At 34.9% G+C, this 20,848-nt stretch overlaps 1 long non-coding RNA gene across 1 annotated transcript in view; it reads right to left on the bottom strand.

Moving 5' to 3' along the window:
• LOC140843273 (uncharacterized) overlaps positions 1–20,848 on the bottom strand; it is a 154,971-nt gene that overhangs the window by 95,371 nt on the left and 38,752 nt on the right. The window contains exons 3-4 of the long non-coding RNA XR_012120888.1: positions 12,074–12,123; positions 1,559–1,642 (exon numbers count right to left, since the gene is read on the bottom strand). This is a non-coding gene — a long non-coding RNA (uncharacterized lncRNA). The remainder of the gene's footprint in view (positions 1–1,558; positions 1,643–12,073; positions 12,124–20,848) is intronic.

The following is a 20,848-nucleotide window of genomic DNA, read 5'->3' as shown; positions in this document are numbered from 1 at the left end:
ATCCTTATTTCATACTATATAAAAATCAACTAGAAATGAACAAAAAACCTAAACATTAGAGCTAAAATTTAAAACTTATAGAAGAAAATGCAGGGGTAAATACTCAATACATTAGATTTGGTAAAGGATTCTCAGATATGACACCAAAAGCATGAGCAACAAAAGAAAAAATCTACAAATTCAACTTAATCAAAATGAAAAACTTCTGTGTCTCAAAGGACGTCATCAAGAAAGTGAAAAGCCATCTCATAGAATGGTGGAAATACTTGTAAAACATATTTGATAAGGTACTTGTGTCTACAATATATTAAAAAGCCATGCAATTCAATAATAAAAAGACAAAAAGCCCAATTTTAAAACAGGCAAAGATCTCAATAGACACTTTCCCAAGGAAGATATAAAAATGGCCAATAGCAAATGAAGGATACTCAACATTATCAGCAAGCAAGGGAATGCAAATTCAAACCACAATAAGAAACCTTTTTATACCCACCAGGAGAGCTAGAATCAAAACATCAGATATAATCAGTGCTGGTGAGAATATGGAGAAATTGGCGCCCTCATGCTCTGCTGGCAGGAATGTAAAATGGTGCAGCTGCTTTGGATAACAGTCTGGCAGTTCCTCAAACAAACATAGAGTTACCATAAAACCCAGCAATTCCACTCCTAGATCTATACCAAAGAAATGGAAACAGATATCCACAATAAAATAGATACATAAATGTCAACAACAGCATTAAATGAAGCACTGGTACATGTGCCAACCTGGATAAACCTCGAAAACATTACCATAAGTGAAAGATGTCAGTCACAAAAGTCTGTGTGTTATGATTTCATTCATATAAAAGTCCAGAATAAGGAATAAGAGACAGAAAGTAGATTAGTGGTTGCTTAGGTGTGGGATGAGTGCAGATGAGGGGAGAATGCCAGGATGGTGGAAGAATAGCTAAAGGGTACAGGGCTTCTTTCTGAGGTAATGAAAATGTTCTAAAATTGACGGGGGTGATGTTTATGTATCTGTGAATGAACTAAAATCTATTGAATTGTATACCTTAAATGGGAGAGTTGTAGCAGAAAATTATATTTCAATAAAGTTGTTCCTAAAAACAAGGAAACACTGGTAGGCTTTTTAACTCATGCTGTACATTTAACTCTTAGCTGCTACATAACCAACTAATAGTATGAATTCTGAAAAAAGACATATGGTGATGTGTCAAATCCTATAGAACTGAATATTTAGCCCTTACAGATGAACAAGAATATAAAACATTCAGTTTCTCTTATACTGAAGCAAATTATTCACCAATGTTACATACATGATGTAGGATTACTAACAGCCAAGGATTAGATTTCTATTGAGAAAAGTAATCATAAGCTGAAGGCTATCATGAATCTTTATTTATTTACACTGAAATTCAAGGGAGCTATCAGAGGTGGACTTTGAAACATGTCTTTCAGAAAAAAATTCTCTAGAGAAGGAAAAAAAAAAGATAAAAGAGAGACCAGAGAGTGGATTCAAGATAGAAAACTAAAGAAAAAGTGGTTGAGATTTACGTACTGTGTATCCACTGGTGGTATTCAGGAGGGTATGATTGATTGTTCCACACAAAGTAGAACAGAAGATCAAGCACATACACTGCTACTAAGGAAAAGAAACAGGAAAATAAATACATTTGATGTCAACATATAGCCCTGAAAATAAATAGATTATAATCGATACTATCAGGTTCAAAGTAGTAAAAGTTATTTGTTGCCTGGAAGTTTTAAGTTACTTGGTCAATGTTACCCAGAGGAATGACTGAGGCACTGCCAGGCAGGGTGCTGGTTGTTTTAGGGGAAGATTCTAGGTCTATTCAGAGGATGGGCTTCATTAAAGGATGGTGGTGGGCCTGTATTTAAGAGTGTGCTTCTCATAAGTAGGAATTAAAATTCTGTATGAATAAACAGAGAACCTTGAAATATTATTGTATTTTAGGTAATAATCCAAACTTATATTGGAAATAATTTTATCTAGAGTGATACAAAGACAAAAGGATGCAGAAAAATAGCTTAAAGTTTTCATTATAGAACCAATGTGAAAAAATATATATGTAATAAAACAGAATTGAAGGTTATATTAAATAGAAGGAATAGAGGTAAAAGTAAAGTATACAGAGAAGGACCAAAGTAGAAAGGAAAGCCAAAACATGACTTTAGAAATATGGCCCCACTGTAATTTACGTCTATTTACTTTCTTAAGAATTTAGTCTAATCTTAATTTGGAGTGAGGCTGGCTAAGTGCTCAATAAATATAAATTGAATGAATTTCAATTACTATACTAGAGACACTGTTTATCAGAATTCCTTCCTTCTACAATATTTCTCATTCCTTATCTTCCCTCTCGCCAGTAGTATGCAATAGCACGTGTGCTCCTTTAGCATCAGACAGGCCTGGATTTAAATTTCAAGACTCTGACTTACAGCTCTGTGAATTTAATAATTTCAGTAAGGAATTATTTTAGCACGTTACTTACTTTCTCCCTCTTGTAAATACGGTGGAGGAAGAGATTAGATGAGGATGAAGGACAAAAAGGCCTGGAAAAGATGACAGGCTGGATGGAGCTGGAGGGAGTAGTAGTAAGAGATGGCCCCGGGTTAACTAAGAGTTCTGATGTTTGTGGGGGCCCAGTTAGTTCAGTCTTCTGCAGGGGTTTTGCTGACTCCACATGTTCATGATTCCTCATTCCAGTGGTCAATTCAGGCAAAAGCCTCCTTCTCTTCTCCACATAAGGAGCTCCAGCGTCCTCGCTGGTACACTCTCCTTTCTTGTTGCATCAGTAGACAGTTCTGGCTCACCCTTAATTAAGGTAACATGCTAGGCCACTGTTAATGAAGAGAAAGTGGAAGACTACCCCTCCCTGCTCCGGTTTCAGGGGCATACCTTCACAGCGCACATCTAGACACAATACATGTGCCTTTGCTCTCCATTTTTGGAAAGGATTCCACAACTTCAGATTAGCATCGTGGCAGAGTGGTGAGGAAGTAGAAAAGTTATTTTGCTGTTGATGGTGATTTTGCTGGTATCTAATAATCACATCATTTAGGGGATACAATATGATTCTTTCCAGGAAAATATAACACAGATGATCTTTCTATTATTACAGTATAACCAGAGACACACAAATGCTGACCTTCTTGCCTGGGCTTATAAAAATTTCTGTTCAGTCTACTCCAGGTCAGAGTCCACCTGAAGACAGAAGAACTGATACCCACGTGGAATGTGAACAGGCACCTGTGAATTATTCCTTCAATTTCTTTAATCAAAATATTGTTTGGTAAGAGCTAGTTGATAGTCAAGTAGCCTTTTAAATGATATTACTTAAATCAAGGAAGTTGACTTGAAAAGCCTGTATTTTAACACTATTAAGGTGATTAATGTTATTATATACTTGCTTTATCAAATTTCACTTCTGTGACAAAGGGCTATTGGTGTAACATCTCTTCATTTTCAACAAAGTGCTTTAACACAGGAAAAGCAAATTCCAGCCTCACATCATTTTTGCATAGTGTGTTTTTTTTTGTTCAGGCTTTCAGTTTCCATTATTAAAAAAACAGACGTAATAGATGGTATAATCCCAAAATAATATATACTTAATCTACAAACAAAAGTTTGTTGAAATTAATGAGCTTTTTCTAAATAAAGAAATAACAGGAAAATCAGTTACTCTATCAATAACAAAGAAAATGTCTGATGACATTCATGCAAGATCTGAAATGAGACCAAAATGATATGTTAATGTAATTGCATTAGAAATGTATGCATTTATATAATATAACTCAATTAATTTGTTAAAAAACTTCAACAGATTTTGTTACAACTCTATTTAGAGTTGCCAGATTAAGTATAGAGGCCAAGTTAAATTAGAATTTCAGATAAAGAAAGTTTTTCTTTTTTGGCCTATATGTATTGCATAGCCAATAAATGGCCTGTATGTGTGGGCTATACTTAAACTAAAATAAAAAGTCATTGTTTATTTCACATTCAAATTTAATTGAGTGTCCCATATTTTATTTGGAAGGTAGTAAGTCTAAAAATGTTTTTATCTCTTATTCAGTCCAATCTATGAATAGAAAGCAAATCCTAAAATAAAATTTCTGTTCTAGTTTAAATAGGTGCTTTTCTCTTCACCAAACATATATGTACATTTTTGCCTTTATGTTCACTTCCTTCTTTGCTTTCTGCTTTCTTTCCTCCTTCTCTCCTCCTCTTTCCCTTCTATTGGTCTCCTACTGATAATGATTTCATTCTTTCCTCCACTCAAAAAACCTACCCATCTTTCACAAATAATTAGTTCCAGGCACACTTCCTCTATAGGTTTTTTTTCTCCAGATATTTATTATGAATTCATGAACTGCTGAGAAATGTTGATACTATTAAACTTTACCCCATATTTCATTACAGAAAGGAACCCACTATAAGATGTGGAGAAAATAAGGTATTTTCATGAATTAAAAAATTTATTTTGAAACCCTACCTTAAAGAAGATAAAATTAGAAATAAAATAGAATTAGCTTCTGTCAAAATATAAAATACTAATAACATATACAGAAAAAAGGACAGTCAACTCCCCTTTTATATACAACATTTATTCCTGGGAAGGAAATAGATGATTGTGAATTGTGAGCTAGAGTTCAACTCTGTTCTTGATGGTTTTATGCAGTACAAAATAAAGTCTCTTGATATGGTCTGAAAGCTCAGGAAAGTGTAGTTTGCAGTACTGAGACTTATTGTCATTATATGTCCTTTGTTGCTTTTGCTTGGGTGAGACTTCAGTTCATTTTAAGCATTAAAGGAGACTCTCATCCATGTGGTATTTTTGTACAGCAACTTCAGGGTTACCTTGGACCTTCAACTCTTCTTTTCTACCTTACTTTCAAACTTGAGGTGACAGTATATTTTGAATAACAAATCTAAATCCAAGCCCACTATGAATTTAAGCAGCTCTTCTGATTACCCTATCTACCCCATAAAGGCTAGGAAAGAACAAAAGTAGACAAAGAGAACAGATATTGGCTCCATCTATGCACAATGACATCAACTTGCTGCCAAATTGCTCCCATTCAGCCTCATCCTTCTAGGACAGTATCCAGATTTGAACTGTAAGATTTCCTTATGTAGAACACCAATTTGACTTTGATAATAGTGTTTTTGAAGATCAATTTACCTATAGCCACCAATTATCTGTGATTAGGTATATGAGGTAAGCAAATGATAAAAGAATGAACTTATCCATGTTCACCATCAATATTATTTTTAGCTGATGTAGTACTGCAGTTTAGAGGGGTAAAGTTTCCTTTTGATTGCATGGGGAGTATTACATGAGAAATAGATGTAATTCTTGCTATCATGCCTAATACAAGAGTTGACCAATTTTAGGAAAATTGGAGGCCTCAAATCTGACAGAGGCTTCTATTAGAAAACCAAAAGACTCTTCATGAACCTCATCTATGTAAGTATCATAGAGTATGAGAATGAAAAATGTTGAGAGTCATTTTAAAACTATTAAGAATTTGAGAGGAATGTATAATATAAATTAAGAGACTGAAGGAATATATCATACAATTTTAAGCAATTAAACTGTTTAAAAATTGTTGATATATTATTATTGTTGATATAATTGATATGATTGTTATACTACTTTGAGATAATTCAATATTTAAGCCTCTATTTGAATTTTTAGCTAGATTCACATGATGTAAGGAACTTACGGTTGCTAAGTATAATACTCATGCTAAGAAACTGTTTTCTTCTAATAACTCTGTGAGGTAATTTTTTATGTCCACTCTAAAGACAAAGAAATTGAGGTCAAAAGAGTTCATGTAACTTCTCTAGGGTCCCAGAACTACTAAGCAGCAACTGGATTTGAATTCAGATTGGGCATATGCTTTTTCTGTTATTCAGTGCAATTCTGAATTTTGGAAATGGAATGGAATAAGGAAATGTGGGATAAGGAAGAAGCAGTTACCACTGCTATATGGAAAAATGCCTTAATGGACAGTGATTGTAATGGGGTATGTGGTGGGGACTTGATAATAGGGGGAGTCTAGTGACCATAATGTTGTTCAAGTAACTGTACATTAATGATACCAAAATAAAAAAAAATGCCTTAAGCTGTTTCTGAAATTTTTCAGAAACCTGGATTTTTGTGTTGCATCTATTTGAAATAGCTGTTCTTTTTTCTATAGGTACTAAACATAAATATAAAAGGAAGATACAAAGAGAAGAAAAGAGAAGACAGAAATATAGAAACGACACATAGGAGAGAATATATCATTATTACTTTTAAAGACGATTTAATAAACATCAAGGATTACAGTGGAATAGAATATAAAAAAACTGAGAATCTGTAGGCTCTAGGCCTACTCATATGGTTGTAGGACTTAGAAATCAAACTTTCCCAGTGTCACTAAATAATTCAGGAAAAGCAGTAGTTGTTACTAGTTTCACCCACCTGATGCATAGGCAGGGGCTGTGGCTAGTCAATTGGGAGAATCAAGAGGTAACCACTCCCCATAAGAAAGGCAAAGGGAGCTTCTTAAGGCTTAGTGAGTTACTAAGTTACTAAGGCCAAGTGTCTGAATACCTCAACATCTTATCCTTGGCTGGGAATGAGACTTTTGTCTCTTACTCTTCAGATGTCTGTTGGCATCTTGCTATCAAACTCTTCAGTGCCCAGTTGTGACCACAGTGTCAAAGCCAATGAAGTGAAAAAGAAACTTCAAATGTAGGAAACACTAACAGTAGGTACAACGGTTGGCTCCCTCACTCTCAAGAGGCCATCTCTGATCCTCTCATTACCAAATCAACAGATTTTCTTATTTACTACTCTTCCTGTCTGTAACATTTGATATTTTTTCTTGAAAAATATTTTGTCATGTTTCCATACATAATGCTGTCCTCCTTTCCCATCTACCTCTTGGAGTCCTTCTGCTTCATTTTGTTCTCAAGGCTGTGGATGTTTTACAAGCGTAAGTCTTTGGCCCTTTGCTCTTTTCTTTTTATGCACTTAAAGTATTCAATCGTATGGCTTTAACTATTCTTGCTTTATTCTAAAACTAAATTCTCATTTCCTTTCCAGGCCCTCTCACAAGTCCACTAGAATACCCCTATGTATTTATTACTCATTTCTTCTCCATCATCCTGCTTCTAGGTCTGTGTGTCTAAAAATTGATAAACACTCCAACAAAAAAAGTTAAGACACAAACAGAAAATGCACAAAATGAAAAGGAAAATTGTCTAACAAGCAAAAAATGTTCAAAATTACTAGTTGTCAAAGAAGTACAAATCAAAACAAAAAAAGGCATAGCTTTACACTTAACAAATTGTCAAAGACTACTGAAAAAATTGTATTGCAGTTTTGGCAAGAGTGTAAAGAAATGGCTACTTACATACTGTTGACAGAAAAGTAGCTTGACAAAACTTTTCTGAACAGAAATTTGGCAATATGTATCAAAAACCTTTAAATGGTGTGGTAAGTATAATGCAGTCATTTCACTCTCAGAATAGCACTTTAGGGTAAAAACATATGATTAATATCATATATGTATATATCTCACAGCATTGTTTATATCAATGAAAATCAGAAATAATGTAATTGTGCAACAGAAGAGGATTATTTAAAAACAATGGCATATTGACACAATAAAATATTTTACAGTCAACTCACACAGTTACAGAAGAATTATGATGTGAAGAGATATTCTGGATAAGTTTATGGTCAAGGTAAGTTTATGTTAAGTTTACATCAAGTGAAAAATGTAGGCAATGATACAGTACGTAGAATGTAACACCATACTTGTAAAAACACATTTATATCTGTACATTTACATATATTAGTCTACATATATATGTAGAAAGAGAAAGAGAGAGAGAGAGAAAGAAAAAGACCTGGGAGAGTATACACATAAGGTGAAATGTAGTTTTTGGTAATTTTTCTACTTTCTTTATATTGAATTTTCTATTTACTTTCATAATGAAACTGTGTGTTTGGTTTTACAGTAAGAAAATAATATTTAAAAAATAAATACATTTCCCCTCCAAAATTTCTTTTTCTAAATTTCTAATAATGTCAATAGCAACCCCATTCTTGGCCATTCCTACTCAAAACCATCTTATACTCCTCTGCCTGATATTTATATTCCTTTATCCAGCTATCAAGTTTTGTCAATTTGTTTTTGTTCTGCTCCCCACTGACAAATTCAACTTTATTAAATACTATTCTTGAAAATGAATTTTTGTGCTTAAAACATGCTCCATGCAGAAGGGGGAGATTTTTTGGGTTCTAATTTGCATGCTGTTAAGACAGTAGAGGTATATTTAGTTTGTGAAAATTTATCAAGTTATATACCAATTATTTGTGCTATACTGAATGTATGCTATACTTTAATTAAAAGTAAACAAATAAAAATAAAAATATTCACATTACCTACAACATAAAGTTCAAAATCCTTAGCTTAACATTATATGTGCTATAATCTGATCTCAGTCCTCCTTAACAAGAATCACATCTAATACTTCTCATAATAAACCTGCTAATAGCATTGGTTATGTAGTTTCTGTAAGCAGTTGTTAAGCACTTTATATTATTTGTCTCATTTGATTATACAAGCCTCTGGAGTATGTACTATTTTTATCCCCATTAAACTGATGAAGAAACAGAGTTAGTAAGGATAAGTTACTTGTAGTTGTGGAAATTTACTAGTTTTGTCACTGAGCACTCATTTCCTCATCTTCTCATAATAGCCCCCAATTTTAGGTCTTTCACTCAGGGTGATTTGCCCTCTTCAGCCAAAGGATGGACCAAGACTTCAGATACTCTTTCTGGATACAAATTTTGATAATAATAAAAAAGAGACCAACAATATCAGCATATTAAGAGAATGTTTATTAGTTCAGCTACAAACCCACTAGAGATTCCAGGTTCCTGCCATTGAAGCAAGATTCCATTTCAATCCCTTAGTTACCCCATATTCATGCATAAATTCCTTCCTTCCTTTTCCATCTGTCCTCTTTATTCAGTTAGAATATATGTTAGTGCTGAAATTTGAACTCAAGTCTAGATGACTACGAAGTTTGCATTCTTAGCCATTATGTTTTAGAATATGACTGCAATACTCAAGCCAACCTCTGGTTCTTATTGCTTAAAGCATACTTGTTCACTTCAACAAATTTTGCACCAACCATTTTTTTTTACTAAGATACCCTTGCTTTGCTTTCCTTCCCCCCACCCCCCAGTTTTATTGAAATTCTCCCACTGATCATCATAATACCCAGTTCAGCCAAAATGCTATTAAACTCTTTAAGTGGTAGAGACACTCTCTCCATGACACATTATTTACTGGTGGAATTTGAGACAGTAGGATGAAAGCCAAGGATTTCTTAAACTTGAAAAATCACCATTGGTTCCCTATGACTTAGAAGATAAAATCTAAACTTCAGAAACTTCACATGCAAGGCATTTTTTAGTCTGGTCTAATTCTATTTCCCCATTTACATTCTGAGTGCTACTTGCTCCTTCTCTCCTTTTCCCCAGCATGTCCCCCCATTTCCAACCCTTCATGCTTCCTTTTCAGCCACACAGACCTCTTCTAATCTGGTGAAAATTCGGCAGCATTTTCCACCTAATGCCCTAACAAACTTTATTGTGTTCATATAGGTAGCATTTATTTGTTGTGAAACTTCCTTATGACGATTTTTTCATTGTCTTACTTTTAAAAGATTTACTTTTATGTGTGGTATAGAGGAAAACACTAGGCAGGGAAAACACTAAATTGATTAATCTCTTTTGAGCTGAAGGATTTAGGTAATTTAGTTCTCTAAACTATCCTTTCAGCTAGGAATCCTAGTTAATTAACTAATTATGTGGAAAATGTATGGGGAAAATGGCTGTTAACTTGATAAATATGAGGTACATTCAAAGGTGTATTTATACTATAAAGAAATTGCACTATATCATTGTTTAAATCCATGAGCAAATATTGTAACAGAAAAAAATACAGAATTTTGTATATTTCTTTGACGCTATCTTGAAACAGTGCAAGACTTCATGTCATTATTACTGATATTTTGCCTCAAGGGTTTTTGCCTCTTTGAGTCTGAAATCATGTTGTACAAAATAAGATGGAATATTTTTCCTATAGGTTAGAAGGAGGACATTGTACACTGCTGGAAATAAATCATCTGAGAATAAATATATTAGAAGATATAAGATGCTTTCATGCTCATAATGAAAGATGACATCAGATGCCTACAACCTGACATTAAAGGCTTACATATTAAATGCAATACCTCAACGTGTCTTTGAAGCACAATGGCTTTTTATATGAGATTTCAATAGTCAGCCATAGACTCTTTTCTCTACTTTAAAAGAACCTGAAGCAGGTTTTGTCGCTTTCTTAGCTTGGCACTGATTCAAATAAATATTGGTATATTTTGGGTTTCTAGATTATTTTTGGCATGAGGGTTGAACATGGGACATCTTTATAACAGCATCTCTAGATGTTAGGACTTTTTCACTCTGCATAAACATGTGAATATATTTATATATTGGAGTGACATTTCTACAGGAAGCCTAGAGACCTATCTGTTTACTACATGTCACCGAAGTTGAAGTGTAAGTGTGGGTAAATTTCACTGTTTGTTTAGACTTTAGGAATATAATTACTCAGTGTTAGACAATAAGAAATGGAAAACACTTAAGTGGCTTTCTTATACCTGGATGTGTTGATTTTGTTTTGTCAATGAGGGCTTTCATTAAGAACCACTGAAGGTTAGTCTCTCTCAATTGATGTAGTGGTAACAATTTACTCTCTCCTGCCATAGTAGAGATAGAATGAAAAGAACCTGTCCTTCAATCTGTTGGTGGTAGAGATTTTTTTTTTTAAGTATAAACATTGAATTCCTCTGCTTAGTTGGAGATGGAAGGTCATTAACAGGGCACTTGAGCAGATTGGAATTACAGTCAATTGAGACGTTGAAACATCCTAAATGGCCTAATGCAGCAACTAAGTGCTTCTTAAATTCCAAACTTTTACTTGAGCACAGCAATCATGAATTTCCATTCCCTTTAGTAAATGCTGTTTGTATAGTTTTGTGTGAGGAGGCAATACAAATTTAAATTACTGTTCATATTTTTTGCTTGGCGACATTAATTTGGCAAGATGTAAATATAAAATTTGATTCTACCTTAATTACATTTGGTTAGATATTAAAATTAATAGAAGAATTAGTGAAGAGTAAGTTTGGTGGTACAGCTAATGGCAGTGCAATTTAAGTGTTTGAGATTCTATATTAATTTATATTTTTGTGGCCATATAAGTGCAAAATGACCATTTGTAGGCATCAAAGATAAGATACTTTCTCTATATGAAGAAAAAAATATATCTACATGTATAATTTTCTAAGCTTACAGTCTCCTAAACGTCGGTTTAGCTCCTACAAAGAGAAATTCATAATCTCTTTCAGAGAACAAACAGATAAAAAGATTTCTGTGGCTTAAGGACAAGAATGGGCTTCAGAATGGAAATAAAGAAAACCCAACCTAATACATTCAAACACAAACCACTCACTGATATCAGATTTGTAATTGCCAATGAGCAAACACTAGGGAATGTGCTACAGAAATCCCAAAGAGCCACTGATGGAAGAATCTGAGGCCAAAGAACAAACAAAAGATTTACACTTGAAAACAAGAACATTAGTTTCTCTGTTTTTTCTTCAAATGTTCTACTTTATTTTTATTCCTGTTTTTAATTTTCTGATGCTTGCCAAATATATTTTAAAATATATTTTATGCATTTTTTTCATTAGACCTTTGATCTCATTACTTTCCATGAAAGGCAAGGAAAAAGTTAAGGGAAGGTGGATTCCAGACCCAGAAAGCATGTGGAAGTATCATCAGCAATCAAAATTATCATAGACCACATAAAATACAGAATATGAAAATAATGCATATCTAAAGTTTTAAAAACTATAGTAGATAAAACAATGAAGTACTAAGAAGAGCTGGATTTTAGTCTTGGCATTATCACTCACCAATAGTAGGATCAAGGTCATTTGATTTTTCTCGCCTTAGCTTCCCACACCTGTTAAGTGAAAGGATCACATTAGATGATGTGTGAGTTACGTACAACTCCAAAATTCATGATGTTAGGTGTACTTACAAATTGCTGAAATTATTTTTTGTCATTTATTCAATGAATCCAAGTTAGTAATAAAACTAGATTAATAAAAAGTTTGGATAATTTTTGCATTAGTGAATTTGAGAATGCAAACTCTGTTAAAATAATGGAAGAATCAGAGATGGGCAGATGGTGAGGAAGGGACATTTAGTCTTATAAAAACAAGCTCAGAAACTCATGAGATATATGGTGATAAACCCTCTATTGGTAATTAGTTCAGTGCTGTGAGATCTTGGAAGGCTGGACCTGAGGAGATGAAACTGTGAACTAGGAAACAGAATGCCAGTGGTACAGGTGTAGGCATTTTTATAAGATCAGAGTTAAATGGGAGGCAGGAAATGAGGTAGCAATTAAGTAATCAACTGCTGTCAAGATTAGATTTTTTTCAAAAAGACAGTTTAGAGCAAAGTCAAAGGTAAAGGTAGAGTTGAACAAAATAGGAATCAGGTTTTGTCACTTCCTAGATATATATGTCTGAGAAACTGCTATAGAGTTTATACTGAGGCAGCAATGCCTACTCTGGGAACACGCAAATTCTCAAGCCTCATACTAGTAAATAATATGTTTAAGACTAACTCGTGAATACCTGGCATGGCCCCAGAATAGTACTGAGAAAACAACACCTCTTTTATCATGCTTTGGTACAAAGTCTACCAAATAATAATATGCATTTTTTGAAATGACCAAATATATACCTACATAGCAGACTATTTAAAGCCATTATAGACTAGTAAGCAAGTAATAAATGTTCAGAAGTCCATACTACACATTCATGTAATGCACGGCTGTCACCTTCAATAGATTAAATAATGCAACTTTTCAACCACAGTCCTTTAACCAGTATTTGTATTAGGTTAAATAGATAGTTTTGAAACATAATCTTAATATATATAGAAAAAATCGTTACCTTTCTTATGTAGAAGTTGTGATTGGTACTTAGTTGTTAATTGCAAAACATTTTGATTTTGAATACTACTTTTGTAAAATATTATTTTATTGTACATAAAATATTCAATTAAGTAATTAAATTGATGAAAAATTATTAAAGGACATAGGAAAACCATCACTTTTAATGTGTTCATTGATGTTTAGTGGCAGTTTACTTAAAACAAAGTTGTTTTTGCTGATGATGTGACCTTTATCCACTACTTACCAGTAGTTATTAAACAACATTTTGCTTTTCAACAGAGCAGAGTGGTTATTATTTTCAACAATTCAAGAGGATGCAGTTCCAGCAAAATTTTCATGGGATATAGAGCATTTAAATCTTAGAAGATTTTAAACTATATTTAAGAAATTCATTTTATCATTTCATTCTTAGAATTTGTGAATAATTCTGTTGCTTCTATTTCACAATAGAAAGTCAAAAGAGCAAGCTGCCTTTTGTAACTTTAAAAGTCTCCATTATTGCTCCAGTAGACAGTGGAACATTTCTTGGTGCCCTCTCTGAAGGTAAAGTAACTGTATTCATCACATTGTCTGATCTGAAACTCTGTGTAGTAAAAGGTGACATGAAAAGGATAAAAAGTCAGGCGTCATCTTCAATACCCCCATCATCATTCTGTTACTTTCTTTTAATACCATTTTAGGCACAACCCTTGGTTATTGCTTTAGATGGTGGCTTGGCAGTATTTGACTTATTCACGGTGTAAACACAATAAAATCTAGTCTTTAGAGAGCAATAAAGCATATCTGACTTATGCATCTCTGCAAAGTAGTCTCTCTTTGTTTTCTCTTTGCTACTTGGAGTTTGACTAGTTTGACACTATCTAAAAACACAGGAAAAGTTGTTTATTAATTTAGAAAATGTTTTTACCTTGTGATAATCAGAAACCTTTCATAATACAGTATCAGACAGCAAAAGAATCTGCTCCTATTTTCAAGAGGAAATTAAAGCTTTTGGGAATGATTTATCTCAACCACCCATCCATTCTCTGAACAGCTGCTTCTGTTCTCCTAATGGTTCCTTTCCCTTAAGCCTAAAAACTTTTCAAATTCTCTTGCACTAAAACTATTTTCCTTCATCATATATCTTTTGACAAACTCTAGTGTCAATTTCCCTCTCATGCACACTTACTGAACAATTGGTTTCATCTCAGATGTCTATTACCTCATCCCACATTCACCCTCCAACCCCCTGTAACCCAGCTTCTGCCCTCATCTCATCACTCTGCAGAGAAAATTCTTGCTGAGGTCACTAGTGATCAAATCCAATGAACAGTTCAGTCTTTCTTAACAGCTTTCTTCAGTGAATATTAATATTCATTCCCTCTTAAAACTTCTCTATTCCTGTATCTTCCATGACACTATACTCACTTCGTTCTTCTTCCTCTTTTTCTTTCTCTCTTTCTCTTAGTTTGGCCCTTTTGTAACTGCTGTTAAGAATTACATCTCTTCCTGTGAGATTTCATCTATGATCGTGATTTCAAGCATACCCAACATGTATATGATTTCCAAATCTCTATCTCCAACCCAGACTTTCATCTGGGCTTTAGACTATATTCTCAGTTGCATCAAAATCAACAAATCTGAAACGATACTGACCATTTTTACCCTAAACAAGCTCACGTCCTGTATTTTCTGCCTAATTTACCTGGATCAATTTCTATTATATCACTTAAGCTAGAAGCCTAATTCTTGACTTCCTTCATTCGTTTTTCCTCTTCATACTTGAAACCTCTAAGTACAGTATTTCATCAATTAGAGATGCAGATTTCACATTTTAACATCTCTGAAATCAGGATACGTCTCAGCAAGCAACAATTAATGTATTGTTATAGTTTGATTAGCAGAGATTTTATTCCTTGTTAGTGGTACACAAAGAAATGTTGAGTCCTATGGTCCAGTCCATGGTGCCTTACATTAGGTGAATATAGTACTTCATAAATCTATTTCCATATCTCCATTACACTACTATAATTCAAAAGTCTTCCTGTCTTCCATCTAACCATTTTTAGTCATTATTCTCAATACCCTGAGACTCTTGCATTTGCAATGCAATCTGATTATGGAATTGTTCTGCTTCAATATCTCAGTTACTCTCCATCACCAATGGAATGAAGCTCAGTGTAATTTACACGGGATTCAAGGTTGCCCAAACTCTAATCCCTCCTTCCAGATCAGTCTCCTAACGCATCCCTTGCAGGCCCAGCAATACTGATGATATGCCTGATTCTCTCCTGATATGTTCTCTTATGATCCCTCTCTCTAAAAGGGTCCCTTCATACATAACCAACATCCCTCTTTAAGACTCAGTATCTAGGAAAGGAGACTTTTTCTCTCTATGCAGCGTTAGATGCCTCATAATAAACTACGCAGTTCTCCATCATTGTACTGCTCCATGTACATGTGCATCTCACCATATGTACCATAAAATTTTATTAATATGTCTCTTTCCCCCACTTGACAGTGTTTTTTTTGTGGGCAGAGCCAATATTAAGTAATTTTTGTATCCCTAGCACTGAATATAGAACCTGGAACCTGGAACCTGGAAGGTTTTCAGTAACTACTTATTGAATGAACATTGAATAAGATATATTAGTGGACAAATGATAATTAAAACACATTGAAGGATGTGATTGTTCATAAATAGCACATGGGGGAAAAAGAAAAAGCTGAGGACAGAATTACAGAGAACACAATATTTAAAGGGTGTACACAGGAAGATGTACACTTTTCAGAAGTCTGAAAAGACTGAGAAATACAGATTAGAGATCTACAATTTTGATTGAATAGTGGTGACACTGAAGCTCATGATTTTTCCTTGATCATGGCTGCCCTTCCCTCCCAAATTCCCATAATACTCCCTCTCCATTCCTCATCTACCTGCCCTAATGAAGTGATGCCCCTGAAGGGGATCTGAAGGATGTTAATTAGATCCAGAGTGAAGGAAAAAATATTTCAGGCAAACAATCTGGCATGTGCAAAGTTCCTGTGGGAGGGATCATAAAAAATGACCAGCACATGGCTGAAGCAGAAAGGTGTGGGTGGGTATAAAAGGAGGCTGGAGAGTAATATCAGGGCCAGAGCTTACAAGGTCTCATGGATCATGTTAAGGAGTTTTCCCTTTAACTTAAGGGCAATGAAAAGTCAGAGGGAGCTTTAAAATCCTGGCACAAGAGGTCATGTGATGAGATATGCTTTTCTAAAGATCATTCTGTCATGCTTGGAGGGGAACTAGAGTGGACCCAGGAGAACAGTTATGTTTCTTGCTCAAATCGGGGAAACTAATATAAAGAACATGGAATTTATATCTGAGCAGGCTTGACATACACCCAGATTCCAGCATTTCTATGACGTTGCAAGAATTAAATGAGAGAATTTATAGAGAGTTTGACAAATTTCAGTTCTCTTTCACTTCTCTCAAACCAGATTCTCATTAAACATTTGTCAAAGAACTATTCATTCATTCATTTGTCAAAGCACATTCATTTTCAAAATTTAAAATCCACCTGAAACTTCTATATAAGATTTATATTCTTGTATTGTTCTGAATAACTATATTAGTACCTTTTATACATTTTACTCTTGACTTCTTGCTATTTATTTAATATAAAAAGTAAGTTCTAATAATCTGAATAAAAACAAGAAAATGTGCAAAACTCATTACATAGACTTAATAAGTAGGTTAAGGTAAGTAGAGAAGATTACAATTTGGGCTAAGCACCACCAACTCTAACCTCTTAAACAATGCCTTCTTTTATGTACTGCACTTCATATGGGTATCAGAGTAGAACTGTGTAATGACAGCCCTAATAGCTACCAGTCATAAAGAAACAACAGAAGAACAAATGTTGAGACTTGAAAGTTGGAAGGATCAATAGCTAGATAGCATTTGTTATATGAGAACTGAAATTAGATCTTCAAAGAAATACTGCCGAAAGCAAAATAAATTAGGTAATTTAGTATGTTTGAAAAACAACTTACTTTAAAGTTTGAATCCCAACAATATATATTTTCTGTCACTGCTCATCTGGTTGAAAGGCTTTATTCAATTTAACTTTTGTTTATCCTCTGGCTATTTTACAGTTCAGGCTACACCTATTTGGTGTAATTTTTATAAAATGACCTCTTTATTGAGGGTAAGTGTGAGTTTCATTCTCTGTAAGTTTCTTAAAGTTAGATTTATCATTTAATCCCTGGTATCTGGAAAATCATGTGAAATATGGTGGATATATACAGATACTGTTGGTTATGTAAATATGTGAATTAATGGGGAGGGTTTCTACTCAAATACAAGCTCCACAGAGAGCCCTTTACTAGCTGCTTTCATCTTTCCCTACTTTATGACATTTATTGCTATCTACATTCCCATAATTATTGTCTGTCTTCCTCACTAGAGCATATGCTGCATGAGGGTAGGGACTTTGTCCTCCTTACTTCTTTACCCCATGGTCTGGAAAAGAACCTGGTGTAGAATAGATACTCAAAAATATTTGATAAATCAATGAAAAATCAATATTTTTAGTGTTTCCTCTGGGTCTCCTGTTCATGTTCCTCAGTATTTGATAAGATAACAGTATTATGCTGGGAAATTGTCATTCTCTAATTGTCGGGATATATTAGAGCTCTCCAGAGAAACAGAACCAATAGGTTATATATATATATACTCACATATATGTACATTATGCAATATATACAAAAGAGGGAAAGAGATTTACTTTACAGAATTTACTAATGCAGCTGTGGGGCTGGAAAGTCTGAAATTTGTAGGGCAGTCCAGCAGGCTGGAAATTTCAGGAAGAATTCATTTAGTCTTGAGTTGGAAGGTAGTCTGGGGGTATAATTCCTTCCTTTTCAAGGAAGGGTCTTTTTTCTTGAGGCTCTCACCTGATTAGATGAGGCCCACCCACATACCAGGGTAATGTGCTTTCTGAAAAATCTACTGATTGACATTTTGATCAGATCTAAAAAAATACCTTCACAGAAACATCTAGATTGGTGTTTGACCAAAAACTGGGTACCGTGGCCTATCCAAGTTAACACATAAAATTAACATGACAAAAGAAGGCCTTTTTAAAAACCCTTAATCCTTCAACCCTGTTTCTCTTTCTTGAGTTGCCAGCTGGGAGTTTTATCTGCCTGTATGCTGTCTGCACAGCTCCCGCCAGCAGAGGGCACCCTCAGGCACAAGTTTTGAGGGTCTCAAAGTCCCTGCCCTATCTACTCCAAGTGTGGTCTGTAGACCTTCAGTGTCTATTACCACCTGGGAGCTTGTTAGAAGTGCAGAGTCTCAGGCCCCTTCTTAAATCTACTGAACTAGAATTTGCATGCTAGTAAGACCACCAGAGAATTCCTATGCATATTAAGCAGCTGCTGTGTTCTTCTCAGGGAATTCTGAGCAAAGAATGTTCCACACTCTCCACTTTTCAGATCCTTCTTTTCAGCACTTTTTTATTTGCATTATGGGTGGTCATATAACTTGCTTGAGAGTAGAAAAGAGACTTATGTTAGGCTTTTTCTACTTTTCTTTATTTAGAAAGAACACTGGTGCCGAATAAAGATTAGCTTTATGTTAGAAGTTCTACAAAACAAGAAAAGTAGGCATAACTTTCACTCTAATATAAGCCATCAAGGACAAGGCAGCATAGTAGAGAATGGGCTGTACCACATATCAGGAGACAAGGGCTCTTGATGTCAGTCCAACAGTTTCTAGCCAGGTGACAGCAAAAAAATGTTTTTCCTTTGGCTGCAGTTTCCTATCTATATATTGAAAAGCTTGGATTATTTCACCATGTTTGAGCTGACTTCAATCACTGATATTCTGTTATCAAATGTGATAGTATATGAAAGTACTCTTAACCTGTGAAACAATATGGTGAGAGGTAAGGTAATGATGAAGAGGACTATTTAATATAGCATCAGAGTGTTCTTATAAGAGAGGTCACCAAATCCTGAAATACTGCTTTTGAAGATTATGAAAAATTCAGCTTTAAAAAATCTATCTGAATAAAGGACTTTTTCTTTGCTGGGTACAGAATGGAAAAAGGATTCAAAGCATTCAAAGCATATGCTTTGAATCAGATGGGAGGAGAATGGGAATTTTTGGAGGGGTTAGAATGGCTCAGAAATTAAATTTATGGGTCCCTAAATCATGCTTTGCCTAGTGCAATCTGGGCACATACTTACATATAAAAGAAGATGTCAATCCAGGGTGCTGGGCTGAGTGAGTGGTTTGGGATAAATCAAGATACATGAATCTGTTGTACGATGAGCAAGCACTGGTCCTTAGAGGCTCAGATATAACTAAATCCAAATTCTGATACGATCTTAGTTCTTACTGGGATTGGAGCACTTGGATCTTGGATAGAATTGTTCTACTTAAATCTAAAAAGAAAGCTTCTAGAAGGACTGGACTAAAGATTTGATTGGTCACAAGTTGAAGCAGCATTATTCATACATTCCCCTGGGTATTTCAACTCTAGTAAGGGATTATTTATTTTCCTTCAGCAACCCTATCCACTCAATTAGTCCTCTATTTCCAAATTTACTCTTTCTCCATGTTTCACCATCTATAGGGGCCAGGCTGCCATCACCTCTTCCCTGGGATTACTTCAATAACCTCCAAACCACCTGCTATGCTCAGTCTTGCTGCTCTGCAGTCTACTTATATCAAGCAGCAGCTATATCTTATAACAGCTAAAATTTTACCACCTCCCTTTATTTTTTTATTTTCCATTGCACTTAGATTTATAACTAAACTTCTTTCTATGGCATATCCTCTCTCCAACATCACTTATTTTAATTTTCTAATCATTCAGCATCTTTTAGACACACTGATCTCTGTCATTTCCCACATACCAGATTCTTCTTTGTCCAAGTCTCCCTACATTTTAGTATCTGCCCAAACATTCTCTGCCATTCTCTACACAGTGAGTGCTTCTTATTGCTCAGTTCCAGAGAATGAAACTTACAGTTTCTATTCTTCAGTTTCAGAGAATGAAATTTACAGAAATTTCACCTTATAGCAATCTTGGTTCAGTCATAATGGAAAACATATACAAGGTTAAATAGGGGATGTTTAATATAAAGTACTATTAACTGTGATACAAGAATAACTATAAGATATAGGGAAACTCTACACAGTACCCCACGGCTGAAGAAGAGTTCTCAAAGAAGGAAACACTTGGAAGTGGTTCAGACCTCACTGGAGGAATTGTGGTCTGGCAACCAGACAGCAGAGAAGTTTGCTGGTGTAACTAGGCCAGAGCTGGTGTGGACTTGCTAGATGAACAAAATGCAACCCTTTAGGATTGGTGAAAGGCTATCAGCAATAGGCAGTTGAACACGCAATAGGAGTCTGGCAGCCAGCGGTGCTAGCAAGCCTTCAGAGCCTGAGGTCCAGGAGGAGTTGGGTGAAGATGTGCAGAACACTAGGGGTGTGACACTCTGGTGCATAAAAAACTAATAGGGAAAGAGAGCATTATGATGCTCAGCCTTGTGGGAGCTCTGGTCTGGAGAGCTGAGGAAAGGTTATCGTCAGCCAGTGCTGCAAAGTCACAGAGAGAGTGTTCTGGTCCTTAACAGGGGCAACCTCTGTGAGATGTCCTCAGAGTCACAGTCTCTCACCACAAGCTACCCCCTGCCCCACCTTGCTGGAAATTAGAAGCCTCTTTCTGCAGTATCGCAC

Source organism: Manis javanica, chromosome 8, assembly GCF_040802235.1.
Source record: "Manis javanica isolate MJ-LG chromosome 8, MJ_LKY, whole genome shotgun sequence".
NCBI classification, from domain to species: Eukaryota; Metazoa; Chordata; class Mammalia; order Pholidota; family Manidae; genus Manis; species Manis javanica.
This window is presented reverse-complemented; position numbering and strand designations above follow the sequence as displayed.